At 42.0% G+C, this 15,561-nt stretch overlaps 1 protein-coding gene and 1 non-coding gene across 6 annotated transcripts in view; both read left to right on the top strand.

Annotated features, from left to right (window-relative positions):
* Positions 1-15,561, top strand: part of ABCA1 (ATP binding cassette subfamily A member 1) — a 132,374-nt gene that overhangs the window by 3,906 nt on the left and 112,907 nt on the right. The window lies entirely within an intron of this gene.
* LOC122205710 lies at positions 15,127-15,230 on the top strand. The gene has a single exon (XR_006196216.1). It is a non-coding gene; the product is annotated as a U6 spliceosomal RNA (small nuclear RNA).

Below are 15,561 nucleotides of genomic sequence, written 5' to 3'. Positions count from 1 at the left end.
GTATGGCATCCTTCTCAGCAAGTAAATACGGTGTCAAAGTCGGCTTTATGAAAGTGAAATAGGATGGGAAACTGGTTTTCCTATTAAATTATTACAGCAAATTAGAAATCAGTTCTTAGAAAACATTTCTACTTAGTTAGAAGCAGTTTCACTTATTGTTCATTTACTGTGTCCTGTATGTTGTTTTAAGCATTTTACATGATGTTTCAGTTTGTTCTCATGAGAAGCACAGGTTGTGGATACTATTATTATCTTTATTTTACAGATGGGGAGACTGAGATATAGACAGGTTAAGGAGCCTGATCACAGAGTTTGTAAGTAGTGAAGCTGAGGTTGTAACCCCGGGCAGTTTAGTTTCCATGAATTTGCCAATATCAGAGTCAGGACTTTGTCAGGATATCCAAGTTTTGACAAAAGAAATACTAGCAAACGGCAAAGAGTGATTCCTCTTCATTTGGATATTTTTACCTAAAAATAGTTCCTTGGTAGATAACCAGCATAGATGTTGTTAGAGAGGTACATTTAGAAATGTTTTAAACCACAGAATGAAAAGCTCATGTGTAAAATAGTCTTCGGATAAAGCTTTCCGTTACTTTGCATTCCGTTAAGATAATAAACTATGCTAAGGCAAAGAGCATTTATGGGAATAGTGAATGGCAGGTGCATCACACGTAGTTCCTGGAACAAAATAAAGTTTGAAATCCTGTCTTTTTACATTTTGAAAACTCAATTTCAGACCTGATTGGAATGCCATCCCTCTCATGAACTCCTGGATTCACTCCTCCCTGCTAACACTGAGTGACGATTATCCCCTTCTTTTTTGCTTCCGTAAGATTAGATTACTGCACTATTCATGTCATGTATTTAATTGTTTTTTTGGTTTTAGTTAACATGTATTTGTATTCCTCTTGAGTGTACGGTTCTCCTCAAGGAGGTCTTTGATTCATTCTCCCAGTCCTTAATTCAACCCCTTTGATATGAAAGGGGTTCAATAAAAGCTGACTTGAACGAATCAAAGAGAATGGGAAACTAATTTTTGTTTGCTATATTCTAAAAAACAAATTATAATGATGGGATAATCACAGAAAAGCCTTAGAAATAGAAATATATGTGAAGTTTTTGTAGTTAGGTTTGTGATAAAGATTGAGAAATTTTTACTCAATTTAGGTCAGCTCACTTTTTGTAGAACAAACAATTGTGATTCCATTCATTTCATTTTTTTAAGGTTTGTTTTGAGAAAAGTGAGAGAGAGTGGGGGAGGGATAGAGAGAGGGAGAGACAGAATCCCAAGCAATCCCAAGAACCATGAGATCATGACCTGAGCAGAGATCAAGAATAGGACACTTAACTGACTGAGCCAGTCAGGGGCCCAATCAGTTTCATTTCTTTTTGAGGCAGCTGTGATTTGAGAAAATGTTATCATCTATGACCTTTCACTTTAAAGCACTTTGATTTGCACATCAATTAATTTTTTAAAATAAGAATGAGATAATTCACTAAGTAATATAGAATTTAAATACTTTTTAAAAAACCAAAACAACCTTGTATGCATAGGATCTGTTCTTTTATTCATTCTGTGTGTGTGTGTGTGTGTGTGTGTGTGTGTGTGTGTATTTGTTTAAAACTCTACGGCATTTTCTATGCCAAATTCAACTTCCAAGAAGCATTTGGAAGCCAAAACATTTTATCTGGCTAGTCTTGAAGTCCAGATGTTTTATGATAACTGGTATTTAGTATGGGACAGTTCCCAGAAAGAATTTTATATGCATAACCAATATCAGAGGTCATCATTTATTGGGAGAGGATTTTTTAAATGTTTGTTTATTTAAAATTAAAAAAATGTTTTTATTTATTTTTGAGAGACAGAGGCAGAGCACGAGTGGGGGAGGGGTAGAGAGAGAAGGAGACACAGAATCTGAAGCAGGCTGCAGGCGCTGAGCTGTCAGCACAGAGCCTGACATGGGGCTCAAACTCATGAACCTGCAAGATCTTGACTGGAGCCCAAGTCAGAGGCTTACCTGACTTGAGCCACCCACATGCCCCTATGGGGAGAGGATTTTTAATAATCTCGAGTATATGATGAATTCAATGGATTCTCTCTTCAGAAAAAATATACATAGACATGTACACTCCAAGCTTTATGTGTAATTAAATGTAATTTTGCATAGAATTATATTGTTTACATATAATTTCAGAAATCATGGCTCTTTAGTGAATTTCTGAAATTATATATAAAAAATATAATGACTTTGGGCAAGTCATTTTACTTTTCCAAGATTTAGGTCCCTGCTTTACAAAATGAAAGAGGAGGAAGTGCATGACTTTTAAAGAGCCCTTCATGTGTTTACATCCTCCAGCTCTAGGTGTGTATTTAGGAACCGGGTGATTCTTTGATCGGAGCTGCTTAGAGATAATGTCCTATGGGAAATCTTCAGCATTAGTTTCACAGATTATGTGGTTTCAAGACTAGAGAGGAGACACCCAGGGGGTGCCTAAGAGTATTCCCGATGAGAGTGAAGGTGGCACGGTGAAGGTGATAGGAGAGGAAGGCAGAGGCAAGAAAGCTGTGGAAATTGTCTACTTATCTGCCTTAATGGAGGAAGACATGATGAATCATAGAACCAAAAAGGCATTCTCATCTGAAATGCAAAGGAAGGGGGAGTTGGTTCATCTCAATAAACTTCAGTAGAGCAAACATGATTTAGTGAGACGTTTCCATCTCCAACTCACCATTTGGAGAATCTCTCTGAAATAAAATACTCATTTGGACGCTCTATCCTGGACATCTCTCCATTGTGGGTATAGGTTTTGCTTCTGACACTTATCCTGCAGTCCTGTTAAGCCATTATGTGAAAGGAGCACCACTGCCCATCCTAGGATGAGAACTGGACTAACCTTATAAGGATATTCCTAAATATCTTGGAAGACTCTCACTGGGGGTAGGTGGGCAAGACACAGGGCTTTCTGAGGCATTGTCCTGAATTTGTTATCTCAGAGATCACAACAGATTGGGACCAGAAGGAAGAAGGGGGGGGGGCGCGGAAAAGGAGCAAGGGGTTTCAGGATGGGAAGGGGGGGTGCATGAGAGGAGGAAAGACACTGTGAAGTTGTGTGGGTTTCATATCCCTATTTACACTTACTTTGCAAAATTCCTGTAAGATGCCAGGTTGGGAATAATTCCTTTTGTCAAGGGTCATACCAAGCTTGTTTTCTTGAAGAAGCAAATCCCCAAGGGGGTGGCAGTTTGAAATCAATTGCATCTGGTGTTTAGATGACCCAAGTTTGACATAAAGGCAAACTGATGGAAGCAACGGCCTTCCTTGGAAAGGCAGAGAGACAGTAAAGACCCAGAGTAATGAGTTTAGATTGACCTGAGGATCCTTCTCTGCTCCCAGGGGCAGGGCTTGGAGGTGGAGGTGTCCGTTGATCTTAACTGGGGTGAGGTGTGATCTCTGGTATCAGGAGAGGGAGGGAAGAGGAAGATAAACTATTAGAAAAATGTGTTAATATAAAAAAATTAAATGTGTTAATGTACAAAAAAATACCATTAAACTGAAATTCATTTCTTTGGCAAATATTTTTTCAAATACCACGTAAAGTACTAGCGGCTAAATACATGTCAGAAGACTTGGAGGGTCTGCTGCCATGATGATCATTAGCTTGGCATTCAAGGCTCTTTGAAATAAGACTCTGACCTATCTTGACAGCTTTTATCCTAGATTATAAGAGGCATACTTGAAGGAACAAGATTTGTTTTTTCGCCAGTGATTATTAGCACATAGTATGGCTTAATAACTATTTATTAACTGAATTTCCTTCGATTTTAGGAGCCCCTTCCTGCTCCTCATTGTTGTGGTATCTCACATTCATCCTCTCTGGTTACTTTTGTTTGCAATGCATCCTCTACTCATATTCCTCACTGACTGAAATTTTACCCACTGACCATGGGTAGATGAGAGCACGACGAGGGTTAGGCCTTCCTTCGTGTCACCTCTTGTAAATTGTCACCATCACCCTATCTTTGATAGGCAGCACATAAGTCATTCAGGTTATTTACATTGACTCACATTTTTGTGAGTGTATTTACAAAATAGAGTGAAAACAAGTCATTTTTTGGGGTGCCTGAGTGGCTCAGTCTGTTGAGCGTCTGACTTCGGCTCAGGTCATGATCTTGCAGTTCACGAGTTCCAGCCCCTCATCGGGCTCTGTGCTGACAGCTTGGAGCCTGGAGCCTGCTTCGGATTCCGTGTCACCCTGTCTTTGCCCCTTCCCAGCTCATGCTCTCTCTCTCAAAAATAAATAAATGTTAAAAAAAAATCGTTTTTCTAAATAGTCTGTCTGTGAAATAAACTTGCTTTCCAAAGGTGCTGGTGGACTCAGAGACTTGTTGTCACTTTGTTAAAAGGGGGTATTAGCCAATATTAAAGAAGTGTTGAAGAGCAGGCCAAACAAACTTTCTCTTTAATGTAATAAAATTTTTATAAAGGCCAAAAAAGTGTTGAATGAATTTTTCTCATTGTGTGATTCAGTTTTTCATACTGCATCTGTCCATCTAGAATTGTCTAAGTGGAATTTAAGTGGCACTTAAATTCACCTTGTGATGAATTCCCACGTTTGGGGAAATATTGATGTATGTCCCATCATACAGAGATGTCTCTGTATACCTGATGCAGAGAGTGGTTAAATAAGTCGTTCATGGTTCACACGTTTTGCTAATGGCAACATGGCAACCAACACGGGGGATTCAAGCTCAAGTCTGATACCCAAGCTCCAAGCAGTTTTCCTAGATTCAGATCTTCTACTCCAGCCTCTTTATCATCAAGACTTGTTTTCTGTTCTGTGGCTTAAAGTGATATAGTGGATTTACCCCACAGGGGTCATTACCTGGAAATTAAAATCTTGGCCCCTCGTGTTTTAATCCAGACTTTTTGCTACTATACCAGAATTTTGGGTAGTATTTACAATGTCCTTTTAGGAGAGAAAAAAATTGTGTCTATACAAGTCTGTCCTTTTCAGCTTAAAATGGACACTGAATCTTTGAAAATCAGACTGGCCTCATTAACTTATTGTCTGTTGGTCCAATTTGAATCTTAAGGAGTTTTTTAACTGTATTTTCTCTCTCTCCAATTAGAATTGCTCCTTGGTTGTAGGTTTGAATAGGAAGGAAATCCCCACAGCAGTCCTGAAGGTCGAATCTTAACTGGAGTCTGTTTCCTTTATGCAAAAGTACAAAACCCCGTGCTAATTTTGGCCCGTTAAGATTAATTGTGATTCAGGGCAGAGTGGTGTTTTGTTTTGTTTTGTTTTTTAACTTTAATATTAGATTGTGTTCATTGTAGTAAGGACCTTGGGTTCAAGAAAAAAGAAAGCCTTTGGTCAAGTTATGTTAATTCAGTTGTCTGTTCTGTTGAAGGATTTGCAAATTTAGTGGCATCAGTGCCATTTTCCATTTTCCAAACCTGGTCACATTTCACATGATCACAGCGTGCCTTTCTCTTCCCCAGAGCAAAGGGAGGGTTGTCTGACAGTTGGTTCCAATGGCCTCCATTAAGAGGAGTGCATGTGCCCCTGGAGGCTGCAGAGACCAGCAAGGCACTCTGTACTTAGGCAGAGCACCAGGTTGGGGACTCTGGTGCTTACCTGATGTAGATATTTAGCACATGGCTGCCTGGGAGATTGGATTGTGCAGATACTTAAATGACACTGTAAAACCACTGTTAAACAAAGAAGGCTAGTAGGAGTTGCACCCAATAGTTTAGTTTCTTTTCCTTGAACACTTTTTAATCTGCCATATAAAATGTTGGATTTGTGAAAATCTTAATGACAGCGCTTTCTAGAAGGAATACTTAGAATCATAATAATAATCGGAATAGTAGAGATCTGTTTCCTCTGAGAAGATCCTCCCAAACCTCAAAAAATGGAGTTCATGTTGCCAGTGTTTAAAAAAAAGGCCAACATCCTTCAATTTTTGCTTTTCAGAATCACAAGTGTATGGATTTAAACTTGTGATCTTATTCCTCTTTCTTTTGATTAAGCAACGCAGCCAGCAACATGGTGTGTTTTGGTTGTTATAGAGGAGTTCCAGGTGTAAAGTTGGGGGCGGAGCTCAGACCCTGGATCTCTGTGCGGGTCCTGGAAGCCCGACTAAATTTTCACTTACTTAGTTACCTGGTCCTGGCTGGGCCGTAGAAACAGAAGCATCTCAGACATGTGACAGAAGCCCGCACTGCCTCAAGAGCTGGCTGGTGAAAGAAGGTGTTCTGGATAAAGATTGCTAGGGTTTGGTCACATACTCGGTGAGCTAGAATGGGACAAGAGCCTGGGGTTAGATAACTCGTTTTGGCAAATGTAGAGGGAATAGAGTATTGAGGTGGAAAAATTTTATTCAGGTATTGCTGTGCTTCATTGAGTGAGTTTTTGACTTGAGCCTATGTGTTTAGAGTTCAAGAGTCTTGACCAATGCTGGCAGTCTTATATTTAGGGTTGAGGTACCTCCCCAGGGGAGGTATTCTTGTAGCTGGCATGCTTACAGGGGTTCTAGAGCCTATGTCTGGCAAATTACCCATTCTCCTTTGCCCACATGAAACCAATGAAAATGAATGTCCTTCCCAGCGAATTAGGGCGGCTTTGAGGACAACCAAATTAAATGCGCTTGAACTTGAGTTTCTTTGAGCACAGCTGGAAATTTTGTCATGCTTCTGGGCTATCTGAACCTCTACTTTCAATGAAACTTCTGATTTGTTACTGTAGTGAGCCTGCTTTAACTATTTTCTCTCGTTCCTGAAGTCTGACTTCAGAAGCCTTCATTCCACGAATGTTACAGAGCATAGAGTCTTCCTGGGCACTGGGCTCAATATGGCAGAGAATAAGATGTTGAGACACAGTAGCTTGCTGCACGTAGCTTACAGTTTAGCAGGGACCACCTGATAAGTCAGTAGCCTGGAGAGGATTGTAGGGAGAGCCTGAAAAGATGAAGTATAAGGCCCAGGTAGCAAACAGGTAGTTGATATAGAGGCTGGAGGAGACTTCACGGTGGAGAGGGAAACAGCCAGGTGCTGAAGACTTGGAGGAAGGGAGCAGTGTGCTTGCATAGGGAATAGGAGTTGCCTGCCCAGAGCATGGAGGGAATAGTGTGAGTGAGTGCTGGGGGCTCCCAAAAGAGGATTTCATGGTAAAACAATTCCAGAAGTGGCACCAGGGTATCAGGGTCACCCCTTTAACATCTTCCACTGAGCTGGGCACTGGGGAGAGCTCCAGTTCGTTCTGGAAAGGCCTTTGGGGAAATAGTACCTTCTGTGGACAAAGAAGAGAGAAGAGAGATTCCTTTAATAAATTGCCCACTTTATGCCCCACCCATGATGAATGCTTCACCCTGTGAATTCAGCAGCACTAATCATTATAATAGCTACCATTTACTGGACACTTACTTTGTTCCTGGAACTGACTTAATGTTTGTATACATTATTAGTTCTATTTTCTGGAGAGGATACAGGGGCTCAGAGTCCCTACGGTCCCAGTGCTGGTGAGGAGCAGAGTCAGGCTTCCAAACCAGTTTTCTCTGACTCCAAAACCTCCCTGCTTTCTACTGGGCCAGTTAATTAAAAAAAAATAAGAGTTAAGGATGTTTAGGAAGAGTTTGCCATACAGTAGCATAAGCCCAAGGGAAGGGGAAGGCGGTGAAAGGATTTGGGTTTGTCCCCAAGTCCTTTGAGCACTTTTATAAAAATAAACCCTTTATGCTAGGAGAAGGTTGGACATCTGAAGATGTTGACCCTTCAGAGATGGGAGCCAAACAAAATGGTTTTTGCTGATACAGTCACTAGACTTTTATCCTAACATTCTCTTGGGAAACCCTCCTGCAACAACGGGGAACACGGTAGTCAAATTTTTCTGCAAATAAATGATTGATTGCTCATGGAGACTTTCTTGCTTGTGTTTCTGTATAGCTCAGGGTGTTTCTGACTTCAATAGCTCCTTCCTTCCAGGCCCTTCTTATTTTGGTATTATAATGGTAGTTGAAAAAAATTTTTTTTCTATGATAAATAATGTTGACAGATTGATTTCTTTTCAACAGGAAACTTCTTTTTCCTATATGCTAGGTACTCCTACCAGAGAAAAAGCAAATAGTTGTATTGTTTGCCGAAATCCTCCTTTGAAGGTTGCCATGTGTTTGTTTAATGGAAATCAGCAGGGGGAGATGGGCTATCTCTAATATTTTGTTAGAACTTCTCCATAATTCAATAACAATGAAACAAGAACTTGGGTACGGGACAGATTTGCTTTTGAAAACCATGGCTCTTACCAGTTTTAGAAGTCCTGAGACTGTATTAGCTGGTAGCAACTGCAATGTTGAGAGTGATGAAACGTATCTTTGGCTGTTCAAATATGATAGAAATAGATTTAAACCTTGTGAGTCTCCTTTAAAATAGAATTGTTGACAGCAGGAAGGATAATGCTTCTCCAGGGCTAGTTACAGATTTGATGGCATTCATGTGTCTCTTCTTTCAGTTTGTATGTGTTCATTTCATAGCCTTAATTTTGAAAATTAGCTATTAGCAAATACTTTTGTCCAGGAAATTGAATCTGTATTCCTCTATAAACTAATTGTTAATAATAAGTAAGTATGATACATTTGGCACTTAAAAAAAAAGTGTCCAAGAGTCACAGATTGCTGGAATTGATGAAATTCATTGGATATATATTTTAAAAATGGGTATGTGTTAGAGCCTCTTCCAGGATGATAGAAATCTTCTATAATGATAGAATTGCTTCCTTTTACCCTTGACTTTTTACCTTGGAGGATTTCTTACATCTTTTTGTCCTCAAATTTGAGTATTAAAATATTACCATTTAAGTAGGAACACAATCTCAGGGGTTGCTGAATACCAGACCGTGGCCTTTCTGCAGGCCTCTAGGGGCCTAATGGCAGCTAATGGCAGTTTAACTAAATTTGGGAGTCTATAGGATGGTTGGGAAATGTGAGGGGGTGGAATTTAGGGTTAGCAAGGATGGCCTTAAAGATAGAGAGCTCAGGGGCACCTGGAGGCCAGAGAAGTGAAACTCAGACAGTCAAATGAACCCCGGGCTAATAAAGCTCCCCAGGGTCAGCAGGGGAGAAGTCACAGTCCAAATCCCTTCCTCCCACCTCAGCAGCTACGTCCTGTTTTCAGTCCTGGTTTCGGTGAGCCTGTTGCATGCAGCCTGGTTTTCTGACTATCAGTAATCTCATTAGCCTTTTCCCTGAGTGGGGCTTCTGATCCAGAGACATATGCTCAGAGATGCAATGAAAAGAACAGACTTTTTCCAAAGCAAGCGTGCTCTGTTGGGCTCATGGGTTTCATACCCTAATTTTACAGGACCCTCCACATCTCTTTGGAGACCAGATGCGTAGGTGGGTCTTGTTTTGTATCAACATCTCATGAATATGCAATCAGTTGAGCTCTAGTGCCAACTCATTTTCAATTCATATGTGGTAGGGTTCAGTCCTGCCTTACATCTACCTGCTGCTTTGTATGTTACTGGCTAGCTGTTTATCGATGTGAGACGTCTAGATACGTTTTATCAGGAGAGATGCTGACAAGCTGTTGTCACAAATTTCAACTTCTGTCTCACTTCTGGTAATCATGTAGACATTTGTCAAGAAAGTAGAACGTACACTTTATCTATCTATCTATCTATCTATCTATCTATCTATCTATTTATGTAAAATTTGGAGAACTAGTTGTCCTTAAGACTGCTCTCTGGGAGAAATGAACACTAGTTGCTGACTGCACGTTCTGGGTATATTTGGATAGAACTCATAAGAGAAGTGTGTTCAGAAGAACAAACAGAATTGCAGCGGAAAGATGATAGTGGGGAGGGATGTATAACAGTTGTTGGAAAAGTTACTTCTTTTTTTTATTTTTTTTTAAACATTTATTTATTTATTTATTTATTTATTTATTTATTTTTTATTTATTTTTGGGACAGAGAGAGACAGAGCATGAACGGGGGAGGGGCAGAGAGAGAGGGAGACACAGAATTAGAAACAGGCTCCAGGCTCCGAGCCATCAGCCCAGAGCCCGACGCGGGGCTGGAACTCACAGACCGCGAGATCGTGACCTGGCTGAAGTCGGACGCTTAACCGACTGCGCCACCCAGGCGCCCCAACATTTATTTATTTTTGAGACAGAGAGAGACAGACCATGAACAGGGGGAGGGTCAGAGAGAGAGGGAGACACAGTATCTGAAACAGGCTCCAGGCTCTGAGCTGTCAGCACAGAGCCCGACGTGGAGCTCGAACTCACAGACCACGAGATCATGATCTGAGCTGAAGTCGGCCGCTTAACCGAATGAGCCACCCAGGTGCCCCGGAAAAGTTACTTCTTTAGACATGTGGGGGCCAGCTCTAACTCTAGGGGGTGAGTCTGGTCAAGCCACTTGCTTTTTGAGGGCCTCCGCTTCTCTATAAGGTCGGGACAGGGGTGTAGAGGGAACGGTTCTCCAAAACTGCATCAAACTTTCTGTCAGTAAGACAATTGACTGGAGTATGGCCTTATGAGGGGCCAACTACTTTGCTGCAGTGAGAAATGGTGGTGGTGTGGTTCCTGCTTGGGGACGGCCCTCGTCTGGCACATGCCCTGGCCGAGGGGTCGACCTGCACCTTAGATGGAAGTTCAGCCCTGCACCTTAGATGGAAGTTCAGCTCTCTAGGCCTGGCCTCACGTGCCCCCAGTGTTCTTGCCAGAAGGAAAAACACCAACCGACCCTTTGGTGACTGCAGAGACTGAGAGTTCCTGGCAGCAGTGCAAACATGTGCATTTTTTCCCCCCTTATTACGCTTCCGTAGGCAGATTTAATGCTTTAGAAGGGTACAAGGCAGTCACGGGAAGTAGTTCCTGTTTTTCTTACGGCTTTGCCAAGTGGGAAATAAACCTTCCTACCTTGTCTTTTTTTTTTTCAACGTTTTTTTTTTTTTTTTTTTTTTTTTTTATTTATTTTTGGGACAGAGAGAGACAGAGCATGAACAGGGGAGGGGCAGAGAGAGAGGGAGACACAGAATCGGAAACAGGCTCCAGGCTCCGAGCCATCAGCCCAGAGCCTGACGCGGGGCTCGAACTCACGGACCGCGAGATCGTGACCTGGCTGAAGTCGGACGCTTAACCGACTGCGCCACCCAGGCGCCCCCTTACCTTGTCTTTTTTGCAGGACTTCCTCTGTCTGTCTCCTCCTTTCTTCTTTGTATTTCTCATCTCTCTTTGAAACTTAATGTGAAGTGCACAAGGGCCAAGTGTATTGGTGAAGAAGGGGCTGGAGGAGCAGCGTGGTGGGTGCTGACTGGGGCTGTATGTGTATTTTCCTCTTTGCACCAAGCTTCCTGTAAACCTGTAGTTTTATTCTTATGCCAGCATCACTGAATCTGACATTCTTGGTGTCACTTGGTGACCCTTTTGCAAGTGGCACAGCCCAGTGTCATTTCACTGTCCTAAAGGTGCTTGCTCAGAAAGGAGTTACCCCGTCCCCCAATACTTTCTGTTCCCTTACTCTGCTGTATTTTTCTTCATTACTCCTACCTCCCACTGCCTTAACCTGCTGCTCTCTATTTTCCACCTCCTTCCTAGAAGTTCCACAAGAGCAGGAATTTTGCCTCTTTTGTTCACTTCAGGCTCTCCAGGATCTAGAACAGCATGTAATAGGCACTCAATAAATATTTGTTGTGCTAATGGGGACCCTTGCAGAGTTAAGGCTTCCTTGTTTGTTGAATGAATATGCAGCGAATATTTTATCCACTATTCACCCTAGTGAATCACACAATAATCAGACTTTATGCTGTACAGTTCTCAGGTCCTCCAAGGCATGAATGGACTTGTGGAGTATGTCAACTATTATAATAGAAGGAAAATGATTTGTTGGGGGGGCTGGGTCAGGTTATTGATGTATAATTTACATACAATTAATTTACCCTTAAAATTTTAAAACTTTTTTTAGTATGATTTATTGTCAAATTGGCTTTAATTTACCCCTTTAAAGTATACAGTTTGATGAGTTTTGATAGATGTATATAGCCACGACCACAATCATGATACAGAAGATCTCCCATCACTCAGTGCTCCTTCTTCAATCTGTTTTCAACCTCCACCCATCACCAGCCTCCACAGATCAAACACAGATCTGATTTTTGCCCTCATTGCTTCACCTTTTCGGCATGTCATATAAATGGAGTCATAAAGAGGCAGTTTCTTGTGTCTTGCTTATTCCCTTAGCGTAAGGCTTTTGAGATTCACCCATGCTGTTGTACATATCAGTTGTTTGCTCTTTGTTTATTGCTCAGTAGTATTCCATTTTAATTTATCTGTTAGTTGATGGATATTTGGGTTGTTTTCAGTTTTGGCTATTCCCTATAAGACTTCTGTAAGCGTTCACCCACAAGTCTTTGTGCAAACTTATGCCCTCCTATCTTTGGGGTAAATACCTAGCATGAGATGGCTGGGCTGTATCATAAGTCTGTGTGTAACTTTACAAGAAATTGCCAAACTGTTTTACAAAGCGTCTGTTCCATTTTACATTCCCACCAACAGTGTATGAGAGTTCCAGTTGTTCCACAGACTTGCTCGCGCTTTAAAATTTTTAAAAATTGTACTACTTCTAGCAGATGTGTATTTCATTGTGGTCTTAATTTGCATTTATGTACAACTAATGATGTTGAGCATCTTTGCTTATTTGAGAAGGCTATGCTTTAGCAGTCTGCTATATTCTCTGGATACGAATAATGTTCTAATATTAGTGGCATTTGAGGTGAAAATTTCTTTTTTTTTAAGTTTATTTATTTTGAAAGAGTGAGCGAGCAGGGGAGAGGTAGAGAGACAGGGAGAGAGAATCCCAAGCAGGCTTTGTACTGTCAGCGTGAAGCTGACATGGGGCTCCATCTCACGAACCGTGAGATCATGACCTGAGCCGAAACCAAGAGTCGGTCGCTTAACCAACTGAGCCACCCAGGCACTCCAGAAGTGAAAATTTCTTTAAGAAAGTGGTTAAAAGTTTGAAAGGCCTCTTCCACTAGGTCCATACGGTACAAAAGAAGGTTAGGGTGTGGAAACTATGTTAAATGTTGGCAAAGGGTGGTGGTCCGCCTGAGTGACTGATGATGCGACCCAGAGAGAGAGAGAGCACGTAGGACTTGAACATGGAGATTGGCAGAAAGCAGATTCCAGGGCTCTACTGACCTTGGTATGGCTCGCTCGGACCTTAGCTAAACCTAGTGTTTGTGGTAAGTAGACCTAGATTTAATTACATTTTCCCGGATGCCCCAGGAGTCGCCTGGGAAAACTCAACAGTCCTTTATGGCCTTGGAGCATGTGGTAGAAGCCTGCTGAACATAGAGCTATCCTCTCTGGGGACAATTTACCGGAATCAGTTAATCAAGCTTGAGAAATCAGTTTACCACAGGCCCAGAAATGCCACCACCCTTACCTTCTGAAACCCTATTTCTCTTGTCCATCTCTTAGTCAATTAATTAAGCAAACATTCCCTGACTGTTTATTGCATGCCAGGTACTAGGGAAAACATTGATGAAGAAAACAGAAGTGGTCCCTGCGGACTCAGAATGAAGGAGAAATACTTCAAGGGAAAAGAGAGGCAGCCCTCGGAGTACCCAGGAGGGGCTCCTAACCCAGGTGTCAGTGCAGGGGAGGTAATCAGGACAGGATCCTGGGCAAGTGGAAGCTACATGGAGACCTAAGGTTGAAGAAGAGTTAGCCAGGCAGACAGTGCTGGGAGAAAGGCTTTTCTGGACAGGGAACATACCAAGAAGTCCTGGCGGTAGGACATTCAGAGCCTGTCAGTAGTTTCTTCTGGGCATGGTTTAGGAGGTGGGGAGCAGTGTGAGAGGGGTGGGAGTCATCAGGGAGACCAGTTAAACTACCACATAGACTGGACTTCCTCCTTAGGGCAGTGGGGAGCTGGCAGAGGGTTCTAAGAGCAGAATGGCATATTTGGATATATGGTTTAATCGAATAATTGCAGCTGCTCCCTGATCAATGGATGGGAGGGGGACAAGACTAGAGGCAGGGAGACCAGTGAAGTGGCTGCTGTGGTCACCCAGGAGTGGGATTGACAGAGTGGCCTATTGACTGGCAGTGATTGTGAAGTAGGACCCTTTCCAGCCAGTAACTGGAAATGTGCATAAGGGCAGAAGCGAGTGTGTGACTGGCTTTGAAACATTGAGAAATCTAGTACATAGTACTGCATTCTTTTTGGTTTTGGTTTGTTTGTTCACTTCCTTGGAAAACTGATGTAGAAATGTCCCTTTGGCTTCAGTTACCTGAGCGGAGGGGTTTGGGCATTGCCAAACCCTTCTTTGTGGACAGAATTGCCCCAGCAACGATCACTGTGTTCTGAAGTGGGAAGAGGGAATTATTCAGGAGGCCAGGGCCATGCCAAGGTGGGTGGGGGATTTGGGGGAAGAAGCCTGCCTGCTTGTACCTGGCAAAGCCAGAGCAGAACCTTCATTGCTGCTCTGGGCTACTTCTTGCTAACAACCTTCTCTGCATGTCTCCTCGAGGGTCACTGGGCTCAGAACCCATGTCTGGAGACCCAGAAACTCTCCTTTCAGGAAAGTACTCTCCAGAAAATCTCTTCCTGCCCTTTCTCATCTCACGAACACTCTATTGAGGTGTGTCTTCTCTTCCTCTGAGATTTTTCACTGAAGTTTAGGGGACTCTGTGCTGTGGTTTGGCTGTGGGGGTCTCTAACATGAGGCTATTCAGGTTTCATCCTTCCTACTTGGCCCTTTCCAGAAACCCACAATGGATTTGCTAGAAATAATGGAATAGAAATGAATGTTTGGACAGGGTAAAACCATTGCTCTGTTAGGAGGTACCGATAGAACAGAGAAAGATAAGTGGGAAGAGCACTCATTTCTTTGGCACTTACAATGTGCCATGTACTGTGTTGGGAATTCATTTATATTATCTCATTTAATCCTTTGAATATCATGCAAGGTAGGTATTGTCATCTGCATTTTTTGATGAGGAAATTGAAGCTCAGAGAGTATAAAGCCTTGGCCAAGGGTACATAGTTGGGGAGCTGGGGTTGATTCCTATTGGGGCTCTCTCTGCTATGTTAATTCTTTTTAAATTACAATCTTGTATGCTTGCTTTGGCAGCATATATACTAAGATTGGAGTGAAACAGAGATTAGCACGGGCCCTGCACAAGGCTGACATGCAGATTCATGAAGCTTCCATATTAAAAACTAAATAAAATTTAAAAATTAAAATAAATAAATAAATAAATAACTTGTGTTCCAAGCTTCTCATTGTTACCCTGGGGATCTGAAAAGACTCATGTAGCTTCTAAATCAACTAAGTGATTCCTAGAGAGCAGCTTTTGCATGAGAAAAATCTAGCTAATTATTTATTTCAGTATTTCTGGAATGCAAGCCCTATCCTAGGCCACTTACAAAACAATTGGGATGACAGACACGTCTCACAGTGGCATTCTGGCTCTCAGTGCTTGGGAGGTCCGTTGACAGCTTTAAACAACGAATTGCAAACCGATGCAGTGCCAGTATAACTCTTCTTCT

Source organism: Panthera leo, chromosome D4 (assembly GCF_018350215.1).
Source record: "Panthera leo isolate Ple1 chromosome D4, P.leo_Ple1_pat1.1, whole genome shotgun sequence".
Taxonomy (NCBI): domain Eukaryota; kingdom Metazoa; phylum Chordata; class Mammalia; order Carnivora; family Felidae; genus Panthera; species Panthera leo.
This window is presented reverse-complemented; position numbering and strand designations above follow the sequence as displayed.